The sequence below is a fragment of the Gopherus flavomarginatus genome, chromosome 4, assembly GCF_025201925.1.
Source record: "Gopherus flavomarginatus isolate rGopFla2 chromosome 4, rGopFla2.mat.asm, whole genome shotgun sequence".
NCBI lineage: Eukaryota > Metazoa > Chordata > Testudines > Testudinidae > Gopherus > Gopherus flavomarginatus.
The window spans coordinates 94,496,420-94,511,616 of NC_066620.1; the positions used below are offsets into that span (position 1 = coordinate 94,496,420).

A 15,197-nucleotide genomic window follows, 5' to 3' on the forward strand; every position below is an offset into this window, starting at 1 on the left:
GTTTCCTGCCAATTCTCCCTCTTCCCATCATAGCAGGGTCATGGTGGTTATTTTGGAGCTGGGAGCACACATTCCACAGGCAGCCATTTTAGGACAGCTCCTGGCACTGCCTCCTCAGCAACCATCTTACAGTCCTCCCAGTGGCGTCCAATGGAAAAAACATAACACAAGGAAATATGGGCATAGAGGCTGTTTCTCATTCGCTTCCCTCTCCTCCTGTCTGGAGCCCAAGTGAGGCAGGGAAAAGGACTAAAAAGTATGGGGACAGATCCCCACACAGAGATAGGAGAGAGAACTCATCTGAGGAGCTGTTTTCCACCATCACCGCCTCCTCCTCCTCTCCCTATAAGGTGATCAGCCCCAGGGGAAGACATAAGGGTAGAAAGCATAGGTACAGGTGTTTTGCCTTGGACTCTTATGACTCCAAATCCTCAGCCATCTCTCCTGCTAGTCCTCCTTCTATGTGAAGTAGTGGTCACAAATGCAGATATAAAGCAAAGAAATCCTGTATGTCTAGACCAGGGGTGGGCAAACATTTTGGCCTGAGGGCCACATCTGGGTATGGAATTTGTATGGCGAGCCATGAATGCTCACAAAATTGGGGTGCAGGCTCTGAGGTAGGGCCAGATATAAGGAATTCAGAGTGCAGGAGGGGGCTTCAGGCTGGGGCAGGGGGTTGGGATGCAGGAAGGGGTGAGTGCTCTGGCTGGAGGTGTGGGCTCTGGGGTAGGGCTGAGGATGAGGGGTTTTGGGTGCTGGAGAGGGATCAGGGCTGGGGCAGGGGACTGGGTTGTGGGAGGAGGTCAGTGATGCAGGCTCCAGGTGGCACTTAACACAAGTAGCTCCCAGAAGCAGCGGCATGTTCCCCCTCTGGCTCCTATGTGGAGGTGTGGCGCCAGTCAGGTGGCCTGGCACAATGCCCTGTCTGCAGGCACCGCCTCTGCAGTGACCAGTGGGAGCTGAGAGGGGGAGGGCACTTGGGGCAGGAGCAGCATGCAGAGCCCCATGGCTGCCCCTACATGTAGGAGCCAGAGTGAGGACATGCTGCTGCTTTCAGGAGCTGTGCGGAGCAGGACAAGCCCCCGACTCCACTCCCCGGGTGGAGCTAGGCAAGCCCCTGATCCTCCTCCTCAGCAGGAGCTCGACGGCCAGATTAAAAGGTCTGATGGGCTAGACGCAGCCCACGGACTGTAGTTTTCCCACCCCGGTCTAGACACTCCACCTCTTCCTCAGAACAGGATATTCTTTCAAAATCCAAAGTGAAGGAAATCCAAGAGGCTCACCAAGAACTCTTGCTCCCTGCACAGTTTTTCCACATATATTCTGAGAAAGGCAGTTGCTTTCTTTGGTATCTCCCTTAAGCTTTGAGCCAAGAAGGATGAAAAAGAGGATGGGGATAAGGAGGTCAAAAGGACAGAAAACACTTTAAAATATTTTCCAGAGGGTTGTAAAACTCACCTGTATGTACCCATCCTGGCTGTCCTGCTTAAGGCTGCAAAGAGGAATGAGAAAACCCAGCAAAGGCCAAGCATCAGATCAAATGAGCCAAAAAATTCTATAACGTCCATCATTTGAAAGCATTCTTGATTGCTTTTCCTGAACTGGATGCCGCCTTGTCAACCCTTGTTAAGGACACTGTACTTCCCATCGAACGGTATAATTGACAGAAGGGTGGAATCAGCCCTCCGCAGGGGGCTGTGAAAATGCGTCAGCAATCCTCAGAGCTTTAGTGTTGGCCGCTTTTTTATTTTCTGTGCGAGCAGCACTTGCTTATACTGATTATCTGCTCTCTGACATCCCCCCAAAACTGAAAAGAACCAAAGGGTTGGAGTCCTCTTACAGAAAATGTCTAAAATACCACAGGATTAGGGGACTAAAAGGTTCCAGGCCCTCCATGGCAAGATGTATTAAATGGGGAATTTCTTAGGTATATAAAGGCAAGAGGGAAATGCCTCCATTCCATATTAGAGGCCATTCCATGAGGGCACTGGCAGGCTACATAGGCCAACAGGTCCAATAATACCATATGAACAAATTTGCAGAGCCGCAACTTGGCCATCCCTGCGTATGTTCACTAAATTGTATAAGAATGGTAGACTTGAGTAAGATGAAGCAGCCTTCAGAAGCAGGGTTCTGCAAGGTGTAGCTCACTTGTAGTCCACCCAACAATTGATACTGACTGGAAGCGAGGGTGGATACTGCTACAAAAATCGCATCACTACTGAACTTATAGACCCATCCACCAGAGTACAAATGACAAAATTTGTTTGACCTGAACATTTCTGTTCTGGTAGGAGAATGGGTCCATAAATTCATCCCATCCTGTACTTTTCATTTCCTTCTTTTGGGAGATGAATTTTCAATAGTGTTTCACGATGGAAAACTGTGTACTTATATTTAATTGATGTGCTGAAGGACAGTTACTACTTCTTAGTGTTGGGCAGTGTTATCTGTTAATGCATTTTGAAGCAGTGTTTTATTCATATATGATAGTTACCAGCTTTGGAAGCGTCTCTGTGGAGGGGCTTTTCAATGGGAGGAGTTATCTGGAGAGTCAGCCTAGACAATCAGAAACATCTACCTCTGCCCTCTGCAGTAGGGGGGGGACTCAAAAATCCATCCCTACTGAATTTATGGACCCTTCCCCCTACCAGAATGATAATTTTCAGGTGAGTGAGATAAATTTCCTTATAGATGGGATCATGTAATTAAAGACTGTATTATATGTTTCACAATTTGAGCTTGTGGTGTTTGGAACTCTGTATTGATGTTAAATCATGCTTTACTTTTTCATGTTACCGTTTTGTGTATTCTTGCTCTTTCTCATTGTGTTCATTCATAAAATCTGCTTTCCACTCAACAGTCAAAGACTGACAGTAAATGTTTTGGTTTCACAGATGGTGAATATGTGTGTGTCAGAATATTCAGTATTTGGAAACCTGGTATCTGAAATTTTTTGTTGTTGCATCCGGATTAGTTGAGCTCCTACCCCTTTCTTTTTAGTAATAGGTATTCTGGGGGTTTCCTCCCCCAATAATTCTGTGGGCATCTCTTATCTGTCCTATAGGATGTTTATATTGATCATATGGACACCTATTCAGCTTGTCTCAGATCCACTTTTTATAAAAGATTAGCTCCTTTAGAGTTCTGCATGGTACTGAGGATTTATGCCAGGTGTGAAACACTCTCCATGCCAACTGAAGGACTCACCAGAATTCTTACCGGATTGAGCCCAGATGCTCAATTCCCATGTTCTAGATCTAACACACAGCCTCCAATCAGCGTATGAGGACACAACAGGTACAGTATGACTAGCAGCACTTATTCTCATTTAAAAATGCTCAGTGTACTGAAAAAGTATATTTGTATCAGATCAGCTGTGCTTATATTTTAATATAGTATTCTTCTAAAAAGTCTTAGTCACCTGTATATTTGCTTTTCTGCCTCAATTGTTGCATCTCCTGTGTTTCTTATAACTTAGAGGAGGAAAAGATGCAGCTATTGCTTTGCATAATGCAAATTGATCATATTCCTTTTTAATTAATAATGATGTAATTTACCCAACGTGTTTAGGGCATGACACTAAAACCACTGCTAGCGTGGAAAGAAAGATAACGTTTTCGCTGTAAATGGAAGCAACAGGATTAAAGGGAAAGAAAAAAAGTGATGTACAATAGGCTTTTGTTTGGATTCCGGCAGGAGGTTTCTGTAGCAGTGTGTTTTCAAACATGAACCACTTCCTTCTACTACTTGCTGGGGGAAGGGGTGAAGTAGCCATCTCCTCTTAACTGCTGAATTGTAGCTTTAAAAGGAAGTGACATGTAGTGGGGAGAGACGTCAGCTGAGAACCACTATTTTTTTTTTTTATGGACCACCCCAGGGTGGAGTCTGGCTTTCTTTCCAGTGTTGGCTGACTTACAGCTCATGCAAACTAGTGGCAGTTTCTGAGTCTCAGCCTCTCTCTCCCTTTCTGTCTCTGGTTTCTAAGCACACATGTCAAGGTCTGGCAGGCGCAAGGTATGTGATCTGATATTATTCATGCTACTTCCAAAGAACTTTGCATTTGCTTCTTCTTGGCTAGATTTCTTTTAAAAAAGCACGAAGACATTGAGTGCAGAGAGTCAAAGGACAGAAAGAAGCAGGCTAGAATGAGGTGTTTATGTGAGCAGCATGTGGTTAGAGGCAAGCAGCAGGTTTGCTGGCTCATAGGAAAGAACTACTCTGATCATTTTCCCTTTTTCTTTTCTCCATTTGTGCAGTACCTTGGTTTCAATTTTTTTTACTACATTTAATCATTTTGCTTGAAAAAGCTGAAGCCGACTAGAATTTTCCTGCTACATATTAGCTCCCTTTGTGCCATGCAACATTCTCTTTCTTTTCTCCTTAGTGTTTCCATGGAAACTACAAATACCATGGACCTTGCCCTAAATATAAATATCTATATTTCTTTCACAATTTTGCATTTGTTGAACGTTTTGGATTGATATTTGCTAGGATGCAGCATGCAATTTGTTGTCTCCCCTCCACTTTCATTTTGGTTTTCCCCTATCACAATAGAGGAGGTTAGAGGAGGGGGGCAGGGAGGGATAGTGTTGCCTTGGAAACGGACATTTGTGACCATCTATTCACAGCTGCTTTCATGGAGATGCTTTCTACATCAAGAGGACTGTATCATGCCTAGATAATTAGCTGTTTGAATAAAATGTAGGTATGTATTGAAATAAATGCAGTGTATTCGTCTTCCCATTGGACCTAGAAGAATTCCATAAGCCATAAGAATCTGAGAGCAATGTTTAGAAATAGTGAAGAAGAGGCTGTGTGCTTAGTGCTGGATATTTGTTTTAAAGTTTTGGTTGGCTTTTTTGTTTTAAAGCTGTGGTTTTCTGTAAAAATGTATATATTTAGCCTATCAACAGTAATAAGAGTAGGTCAACTTTGTCTGCACAACACTGCATTGGTTAGTCCAAATCTTTACTATAGAGCAGAATTTGTCAAACTGTGGTCCATGAGCTCCATTCAGGTGGTCCGTGGTTAGTTCCCTCTAAGCTGCGTGCCTGGACGGTCGCACATGAGAGAATGAAGGGCCACCCACCTAATTAGTGGAGCTGCACTGGTGTGTCTCCAGTAATTAGTTGCCTGGACCCTGAAGAAGATGCACATGTAAGGTGAGGTGGTGGCCTTGAGGGGATTGGGGGTAGGTGGGAGGGGGCAGTGAGGCAAAAAGATGGGGAGGAATTTGGGACCTTCAGGGCTGCGGCGGCCAGAGAAAGAGGTGACATTCCCCAGTTCCAGGGCTGCGGCTGCCCAGGGAAGATGGCCCCTCCTTCCCAGCCTCAGCTCTGTGGTAGGGGAGAGACCTCCTCTCATTCCCAGCCCCAGTGGGGAGAGAGGGTACATCCATCGCATTAGAGAGGTAAGACTACTGATATTAAAATCTGAGTTATGTGTTTTTATTTGTAGAACAAAAAAGCTATTTATTTTTTTTGGTATATAGCGCTTTATCCAAAGTGCTTTACAATAGTTAGCTATGGTATAACAACATTTGGAAAGATCATCAAGCGGTCCTCTCAGACTCTCAGCAATTTTCAAGTGGTCCGCAAAAAAAAAAAAGTTTGAGAACCATTGCTACAGAGCACTGTTCAGCTGTGAAATGATCCGTAAGAGGATTGATTCAGCAAGTGAGTGTTTACCCATGTGTGTACAAAACAGTAAATGAGGACTTGTTCCATTCTGACCAGAACTTTATATTCTGTGCATTTGGTTTTTGTCTCATCCCATATTTATTTATCTTGCATTTCCAAGACCTGTACATGCTTAATAAGATGATTTATGCACTTCTAAGACCGTGATTCAACTAATGCTGGCAGTTATACCAAGGGAACATAACCTCAATCTGGACTGACAACGACTGCCACCCCAAACTGAATATCACTTGCAAAAGAAAAAATTAAGAGACCAAGAACCAAACTTTCTTCTCTTTGACACCAGAGCAGTCCCACTGACTTCCATGTGCTTACTCCAGTGTAACTGAGAGGACAATTTGGCTTCAGGTGCCTGTGGTTTCTATGTGTATTCCTTAATTTGATACAGAACTAAGGTCCAAAATCATGCTATGTTTTTCTTATATCTTTAAAATTTAACAATGTAAGTGCAGACACCTAATCACATTTTAAAAACTGCAATAAATATGCAGGAAAAGTGAGACTACAGGTACAATGCTCTGCAAAAAGGGACATGCATAATCTTTAGTGATACTCTGGCATGGGAAGAGATTGGAATTCAACCACTGGTTCATAGGGAATATCACATTGTAAAGTATGCAGTGACCTGAACAGAGAAAAAGTATTCCAGTTGGCTGATGGATGGGATTGTGAATGTACGGCTGAGCTAAAACTGTTGTCCAGGTTTTTAATAATCACTAATAGCTGAATAATGAGTATGATTTGTAGAATTTGCCGAGAACTTAAAAATTGTGTGGTAACAGACTGTGAATCCAAGTGATAATTCAGCGTGATGATATTCTGAACAAAAAGAGGGTAAAGAACTCTCAACTGTGCTTTTAGCTGTTTCCATACCTTCACACTGACTCAACAGACAGGCTAGCCTTCAGAGTCATATTTGGAGTTATTACGTAGGCTGTTTTGTGTTGATTTGTGTTTGGGGATGTTGTGCTAAGAGACTTGTGTTGATTTGTGTGGATGGCAGTAGGGCCAAGTGATCCACCATCTGTGTAGTCTCTCTCATACAACCAATTAAAATTATGCATGCAAATTAGCTGTAGGGTGAGATTGGTGACTACTTGAGTTACCTGTGATATCACAATGGTTTAAGACTCTCAGCATGGCATAGGTACATGCCTTACTGTAGATGTACACCTCATGGGAGTAATCTGTAAAGTTCAAAATGGCGAGAACTTTAAAAATGGAAGGTAACAAACTGTGAAACCCAGTGAAGATTCAGCCGGCTGATATTCTGAACAAAAAGAGTTCTCAATCAAGCTTGTAGCTCCTTTCATTGCCTCACACTGACTGAATAGACATTCTAGGCTTCAGAGAAACACACAGAATATCATTATAGAGATGCTTTCCATCCGTAGAATCTCCCAAGTGTTTCATAAAAAAGCTGTAAAGGATTGTATTTTACAGGTGTGGAAATTGAGGCACAGAGAGATCATAGGCGCAGACTCCGTGGGTGCTCCGGGGCTGGAGCACCCATGGGAAAAAATTAGTGGGTGCTCTGCACCCACCAGCAGCCAAGCTCCCCGCACCCCCCCACCTCCTCTCCCCCCCCCCAAGCGCGCCGCATCCCCACTCTGCCTACCTCGCAGCACTTCCTGCCTGGCCGCCACCAAACAGCTGTTTGGCAGCATTAGCATGCCCCAGGAAGCGGGGGCGGGGGAGGAGTGGGTACATGGCGTGCTCAGGGGAGGAGGCAGGGAAGAGATGGGGATTTGGGGAAGGAGTTGGAATGAGGTGGGGAAAGGGTGGGAAGAGGCAGGGCCTCATGGAAGAGGTGGAGTGGTGGCAAGAGCAGGGGGGGGTCGAGCACCCACGTGAAAGAGAGAAAGTCGGTGACTATGAGAGAGGTGAAGTTACTTGCCCAGTGTATCCAGATCAGATCAGAGGCAGTCAGTAACTAAGTTTCCTGATTCCTAATTGAATGCCTCATCACTACACTACACTACACTACACTCCCTCCTACTGACTATATTAGGTATTTTCCAGGCTACTAGATATAGAATTCAGTTCTTGTCAATCATATTGCTTTGTATCATAGTCACAAAGTCCTATTCAGCAGCAAATGTGTGTCTGGCTGGGACCGCTCCTTCCACTGTACTGTGCAAAGACTAGGAGTTCCTATAGAAGCAGCAAAGAATCCTGTGGCACCTTATAGACTAACAGACGTTTTGGAGCATGAGCTTTTGTGGGTGAATACCCACTTTGTCAGATGCATGTCCTATAGAATTAGCCTAGCTTTTTGCTTAAAAGAAATGTCATGGGAGGGTGGGGGCAATTGGGTTGTCTCTCTCGTCTCTGATGAAGGGCAGCTGATTTGCAAGTTGGGTCTTGCCTACTATAATCACATGCCTGAAATGTTGGCTGTTTCCCCATCCCCAGTTGCAGTTGTGAAGGAAGGTGTCACCTATTTGTGGGAGCTCCCTCCTCTTCTGACACTTGAGATCACTGTTCTCCAGGAATAGTGGAATACTTCAGCATTACAGGAGCTACCTTTTCTTTCTTTTCTATGGCTGATGCTCACAGCTCATAAAGGTGTTTTCAGGTGGGAGACAGTCTTCAGGCCTCTTTTTAGATGACTTTCAATTGGGTAGGGAAAAACTTACCTTTTGCTGCGCTATAGGGAAGAACTGAGCATGATCAATGCCTCCTGCAATGCTTTCAAGCAGGGTGAAAGCAACCCAGTTCTGCTTTCTTGTCTAGGGGTGAAGGTGTTGTGTAAGGATTTCTGCAGGCTGTTGTCAGACTGAACTGCATCTTTGGAATATGAGGCAAATTTTCCAGTTTAGGAGTATCACAGAGTTTCTAGGGGGCTACACCCACTGAGGTAATCTGTTCTTGCGCAAGGCCTTTAAATAGAGTATGGTTATTGTGGGAAAGGTGTATCCCCGTTGGAAATAGAAATACCTATGTGGAGTGACCGTTGTCTGTTGGTCATGTCATACCACTTTAAATTTCTCAATGCATTACAGGTTGCGGTGTCATAGTAGGGTAGGGATTCTGTCACAGGTATCTTTGATGACAGTCAGGTGGCTGGCCTGGGCCCTACTCAGGGGAGAAGGGTGTAGTCTCACATAATGTGCCCTGATTTTACTGCTTGACATTGGAGGCAAGGTAGAACACTCTGTGCAGCACTCCTTGATGAGGCTTTCTAACCCTGGAGGACACCATACCAGCCCTCCCAGCTCTGCCCCTGAGGTCAGTATAATGAAACCATGCATTACAGCCAAGGCATAATTACTGTATTATACACACATGCTATATAGTGCTTTACATCCCCCCACCCTACCCCCAGCTAAGACTAATGATGCAACACCTTCAGCTTCAAAAACACTGGTCTCTGCCACTTGAGCTAAAGGAGAACTCCCCTGGTTTATATATCTCTTATCCTTACTTTAGGTCAGCACCAAGAGGGCAATATCAGCACCCAGTAGTCTGTGTGTTGCATTAGGATATGCTAGAGCACGGGTGGGCAAACTTTTTGGCCTGAGGATCACATCTGGGTATGGAAATTGTATGGTGAGCCATGAATGCTCATGAAATTGGGGGTTGGGGTGCAGGAGGGGGTGAGGGCCCCAGCTGGGGGTGCAAGCTCTGGGGTGGGGCCAGATATGAGGTGTTCAGGGTGTAGAAGGGGGCTCCAGGCTGGGGCAATGGAGTGGGGAGGATGGGGGCTCCAGTTGAGGGTGCAGGCTGGGGATGGGGGTGCAGGAGGGTGCTCTGGGCTGGGACCAATGTGTTCAGAGGGTGAGAAGGGGATCAGGGCTGGGGGGTTGGGGCACAGGAAGGGGTCAGTGGTGCAGGTTCTGAGTGGCACTTATCTCAAGCAGCTCCCAGAAGCAGTGGCATGTCCCCGCTCTGGCTCCTATGCAAAGGCTCTACATGCTACCCCCATCCTATTGGCTGCAGTTCCCAGCTAATGGGAGCCGCAGGGGCAGCACTTGGGGTGGGGGCAACATGTGGAGCCCCCTGGCTGCCCCTATGTGTAGAAGCCAGAGCAGGGACATGCTTCTGCTTCTGGGAGCCATGGCACATGTGGAGCAGGGCAAGGCCCGGATCCTGCTCCCCAGAAGGCGCTTGAAGGCTATATTAAAACATCTGAAGGGCTGGATGTGGCCCTCAGGCCATAGTTTGCCCACTCTGGCACTAGAAACTTGTGTTAGGCACTATGCCTCCATCATCAGTAAAACACTCATTAACAACTGCAATTTCCTGACTTTTGTGAGGAAGGGTCCTAGAGACAGCTCTGTCTGCTTGGGGTTCATTGCTTGGCTGAGTTATATTTCCACTGTTACTATATGAGGAAATCCTAGTTTCATGGGTGGCTGGCCCCTTTGAGGGGAGTTAAGGGCCAGTCTGTCTGTGATAGAGAACAAACCCATCTCTGCTCACCTGTAAGTAACTAACTGCCTATGCAGCTAATTGGCTAACGAGCACCTGGACCTTGTGAAAGGCTACCAGAGCTGCTAGGGAGAGTAATTCCTGTGGAACAGAGAAGGTGAACAGTTAAGGAAAGGAACTCAGAGAGGTATCTCCTAGTTAGCTGCAGGAGGCTCAGCCTGAAAGGAGCTGTATGCTGTCTGGAAAAAAAAAAAAACTGTAGCTGCCAGGAAGCCCCTGACTCTAGGTAAGGAACGAACACGTTGAGTACCTTGTGTTGAAAGGGCCTGTCTGTGGAAGTGAAACTCAGATAGTTTCTGTCTTTTTGCTACGATGCTTGGGTGAAAGTTTTTCTTGTGTCTGTTGAACTTTCTGTTATTAAATTTGACTCGGGGGGGGGGGGGCATTTGATACATAAAAGCTTTGTTGAACTTATTGGTGACCCCACTACAGAAATTAAGGCAGGGCTGCACGGACAGGGATGTGCAGGGATAGCACAGAGCTTTTACACCAAAATACAGTTGGGGAGCAGCATTTCAGGTACCCTCTGTAACATTAGTGTGTGGAAACTCAACCTGCAACAGGACTTCCTGACAGCGAGGGTGTTGTGTGGCCCTTCCAGTTATGTTTTTGGCACAGGTATACTGATTTGGTGCTCGATGGGCTTGAGACCACACTTACTTGCTACATGGCATCAGGATAGTAGTAAGAGAGGGTCTGTGCGCTCTCTTCCCCTGCCCCTCTGCCCCCAAAAAAGTTTGTCCTGCTGCTATGCTGGAAGGACAGCGCTTCAGAAGTTCCTGACTCACTTCATTTTCTCCACACTTGGCTCTTCAGAAAAGAGATGTGGAGATGTCCGGGACAATGAAAATAAAGTGAAACAGAAGCATTGGGTTTGGCGGGGTGGATACCCTATAGAGGGTCACTTCTGGGAAAAAAAGATTTAAAGGAAATGGTTGCAAGCATCTGAATGTGCAAAAAAGGAACCAAAAACCCTGTGTTGGAATTCAGGCAGCTGTCTAGAAGATAGGGCACCTGATTAGGAGTCAGCAGACCTGGATTCTCATGCTGTCACTGGCTTGCTATTTTGCCTTAGGGAAAAATTACTTCAATCTGTGTCTCTGTTTACTCCCTCCCTCCCCTCATATGATGAGACTGTAATCCTCCAGGATTGGCCTGGAATCTTCTTGAATTGGCATTGATCTCCCGGTGACTATTGAAAGCAATCTGAGAGACTTTAATAGGATATTTTAAGAAAATGACATTACATCATGGAGGTAGCACACACTCAACCCAACCTGCCCCTTCCACACACAGTTACTCAAATGTCTGGAGACATCCATACTAGAGAGCCAGTGCCATTCGGGTTGTTGCTTCCCATTTCCACATGGCAAGAGGGAGTTGTGCACAGAGGGTCACATCTACATACAGACCCTGTAGAAGATCATTGTCTATGAATCATGCTGACATTGAGGCTCGTGTAGCTTTGGATGTCTTGAGATCAATACAATATTAAGTCTAAAATAAAGATTGAAACAGTCTTTGAATATCCACAAAGCCATGTATTTCTGAGCTGATGGCAGGGCCATCTTAGAAAAGTAATATCAATGCTGTCAAACCTACAGCTGAGTGAGGGGAAAATGGGAGGGACACCAATGTAATGTGAGGTTTACTGCTGAAGTTCCAATGCTACATAGTGTTGAATGTGAGTTTTCTAATACTGGCTCACAGCTCTATTGGCAGTAGGGTGACCAGACAGTAAGTGTGAAAAATGGAGATGGGAGATGGGGGGTAATAGGAGCCTATATAAGAAAAAGACCCCAAAATCAGGACTGTCCCTATAAAATTGGGACATCTGGTCTCCCTAATTGGCAGAGTTACTTGAGTGCATAGGGGTTCAGTGTCTCTGCCCCTCCCCACCTCCAAAATCACAGATGTAGCTAGGACACATTAGTCTTCCCTCCTTTTCCCCAGGAACCTGCTACTGACCATTCCCCTAAATATTTCCGAAAATACTTGGGCCATTTCTTCAGTGTGCTACATTCTCTCTTGCTCTCCCCCTGCAATCCATCTTAACAGGACCCAGCACCTGGGAGTTTGGGACAAGTGGGGAGTGTCTCACACTGAAATTTGAGTCTACCAACTGGGCTCTAAGGGCCTACTCCAAAGTTCATTAAAGTTGATGGAAAGACACTTGGGGCAGATTTTTAAAAGTATTGTAGGTGCCTGAAGAGTGAGATTGGTGTTTTTGAAAATCCTACCATGAGTGAATCTGCATCTTGAGGTACCTAAATACCTTTTTAAAAATCTGGCTCCCACTGACTTAAATGAGCTTTGAATCCGATATAATTGAAGGATTCTGCTGAAGAGGAGTTCAGATTGTTTTGAACTGGTCCTGGCTTTGCATTATGAGAATACAAGTACTTTCATAGTTACTCTGCATTCTGCTACTTTGAGGGGTCAAGTTTTCCAAACTGTTAGGGTCTAATCCAAAGCCTGTTGAAGCCAATAGGAGTCTTGTCTTTCAACAGACTTCACTGGGCTTTGGATCAGGCCTCAAATGAGGTTTGTTGTGTGTGGTGTGTTTGTTTGTTTGTTTTTAATTTTTTATTTCAGCTTTATCCTCTGCATTCCAGAACCCCTGACAGACCTTCATGCTCTAATGCCCTAAATTCTGCCAATTAAATACCAAGGATTTTGCCATCCAGTTTCTCAAATTAAGTGATTTGACTAAAGTGCAAAAATCTAATCCAAGATTATAATCCACCAATTCCTTGACATTCATCTCTGAGATTGAGCTGTGTGAAAACTGTGTGTGTAAGGATAGTTGGATGCGTGGTAAAGCAGTGCTACTGTCAATTAGGCTTTACCTGCCATTCATATGTTTGTTCTGTGTGGGTGCAGCGCAGGCTTCTAATGAGAGATTTTCCTTTGAACCCACTGGAATGGAGTTTTGGCTTGGTGCATACATTTTTTTTTATATTTTCCAACTGCTGGGTGTTGCCTGTTGGTGATGGAAGTTTATATCTCTGCATAATATATGTTGAAGACTGTTTTCCACTTCAGTTTAATAAGATTTATCATTGTTTTCTTTTTTTAACAAGGCATGGTTATTTTATTATTCCTTCTGTGTGTGGTTCTATTCTATCTCAACTCTGTATTTGCATGTAATATTTTTATTATGAAAGTTACACTGCTTCCGCCAGTTTTAAACTTTAATCCAATGTCAGGGATAAATGGCATAGTACTTAATTTGGAGAGGTATCCTATGTGATACTCTAAAGATCTGTCTTCAGTTGATTATCTCTTCACATGTTAATGAAATTTGCTGTCAGTATTCAATCAGGAGTATTCAGTAAATTCAAACACTTTGTGGAGAATTTACAGGATTTTTTTTTTCAAATGTCACCTTTTATCTTCAACCCATATTATTTTGAACTAACTTATTTTCATTTGTAATCAGTAGAACTGTGCTCTCAGTTTGAGCAGTGCTACTAGTAATAATGTCTAGGTCTTATAGCACTTTTCATGAGCACATTTCAAAGTGCTCTCCAAAGGAGGTCAGTATTGTTATCCTTATTTTACAGATGGGGTGCAGAGAGGTGATTTGCCCAAGGTCACCCAGAGGCAGGAATGGAAGCCAGGTCTCCCGAGTCCCAGTTCAGTGTGCTGTCCACGGGGCAACACTACTTCCATAATCATGATTATACTACCTGTATCTGTATTGCTGCTAATGGTGCAGTAGAAAACTTAAATATTGGAATTACTTCTGCAAACTGTGATGGTTTTCAGTACCATCAATTTCCCAGGTCACTGGCTTTGTCCTCTTTCTTTTTGCCACTTCCAGGATCTTTTTTAAAAAGATCCCCCATCATCAACTGCAAGCTAGTATTCCCAAGACAGCTTACACTAATCAGAATCTATATGATCAGTCCCTTTTCTGCAGTGAAATTGGGAGCTAGACTCCTGCCAGAAGTTCAAGGAGGGCTGCCAGAATTTTATTTTTATTTTTTTAAATCCACATAATTCCAGAAAGTATGAACAGGTTGCTGAGAAGGAACACCAGTGGCTTCGCCTTTGAAGATGTTTCTCAAGCAAACTGTGTTGTCATCTTTACAGATGACTACTGTTTACCTTCTGGATATTGTGACTAAAGTATCCAGTGGTATCTCTTTGAGTCAGCCAGCTTTCCAGGTGGGAATAATGAAGGTCTTATGTACATCATATTACTACTGCTACATTTTGGACTTTAAGGACCAGATCCACAAAAGTACTTTGGCACCTAAGTCCATGGTTTAGTCCCTAAGTTCTAGTTTTGGCTTCACTGTGATCCAGAAAACCCCTGCTTGATTGCTGCTGAACTTTATAGGCACCTAAACTCAGTGCCTAAATATTCTGTGGTAAAAGTTCCCTTGGTGCTTAAGTTTCTGCCTCTGGGCCTGCGTGCTTCTGCTTCATCTGATCCAGTAGGCATGCTCGGCGATTGCCTACTGGATTGGGTCCCATTCAAAATTCAGGAATGAGGTGGTGGTGTCCATCTTACAACTTCGAGCTCAGTTAGAGCACTCACCTGAGATATGGGCAACAGTTCCCCCTTCTGCCTGAGAGGAAGGAAGGACTTGAACAGGGATTGTTCTGATGTGAGAGTCCCCCAGTCTGTCCTGTTGAAGCTATTGGATAATGTATAATTTTTTCATTGGAGCAGGAAGACTGGACTATGGGTCTCCCACCTCCTTGGTGAGTCCTCTAAGCACTAGGCTGGAGTGTCATTTTGGTATGCATGGGTGTCAGGTTGCATAGGCAGGGGGAGGCATTGCCTCCCTAAACAGCCAGGTGTGACCCCGCCCCCTGCCATGATGCTCCCTGTGTACAGCGGCAGCTCCAGTTCTCCTGGCTCTGGGTCCCGCCCTCCTGACACTCCTTTGGAGCCTGGGGCTAGCCATGGGACTGGGCAAGTGGTTGCGGTGTGGAGGGAGCGGGGGCGCCACTCTGGGCTCCAGTGGAGCTCCAGCAGGGTCCTTGGGTGCAAGGGCTAGGGGCTAGCCTCCCCAGCTGGCAGTTCATGTGCTGCCCATGTTGGTA

At 45.0% G+C, this 15,197-nt stretch overlaps 1 protein-coding gene across 4 annotated transcripts in view; it reads left to right on the forward strand.

Moving 5' to 3' along the window:
- Positions 1-3,914: 3,914 nt before the first annotated feature.
- AGPAT4 (1-acylglycerol-3-phosphate O-acyltransferase 4) overlaps positions 3,915-15,197 on the forward strand; it is a 131,576-nt gene continuing 120,293 nt past the window's right edge. For all 4 annotated transcript variants that reach the window (XR_007773833.1, XR_007773834.1, XM_050949148.1 and 1 more), the window contains exon 1: positions 3,915-4,017. The gene's annotated coding sequence lies outside the window, so the exon portion shown is untranslated. The remainder of the gene's footprint in view (positions 4,018-15,197) is intronic.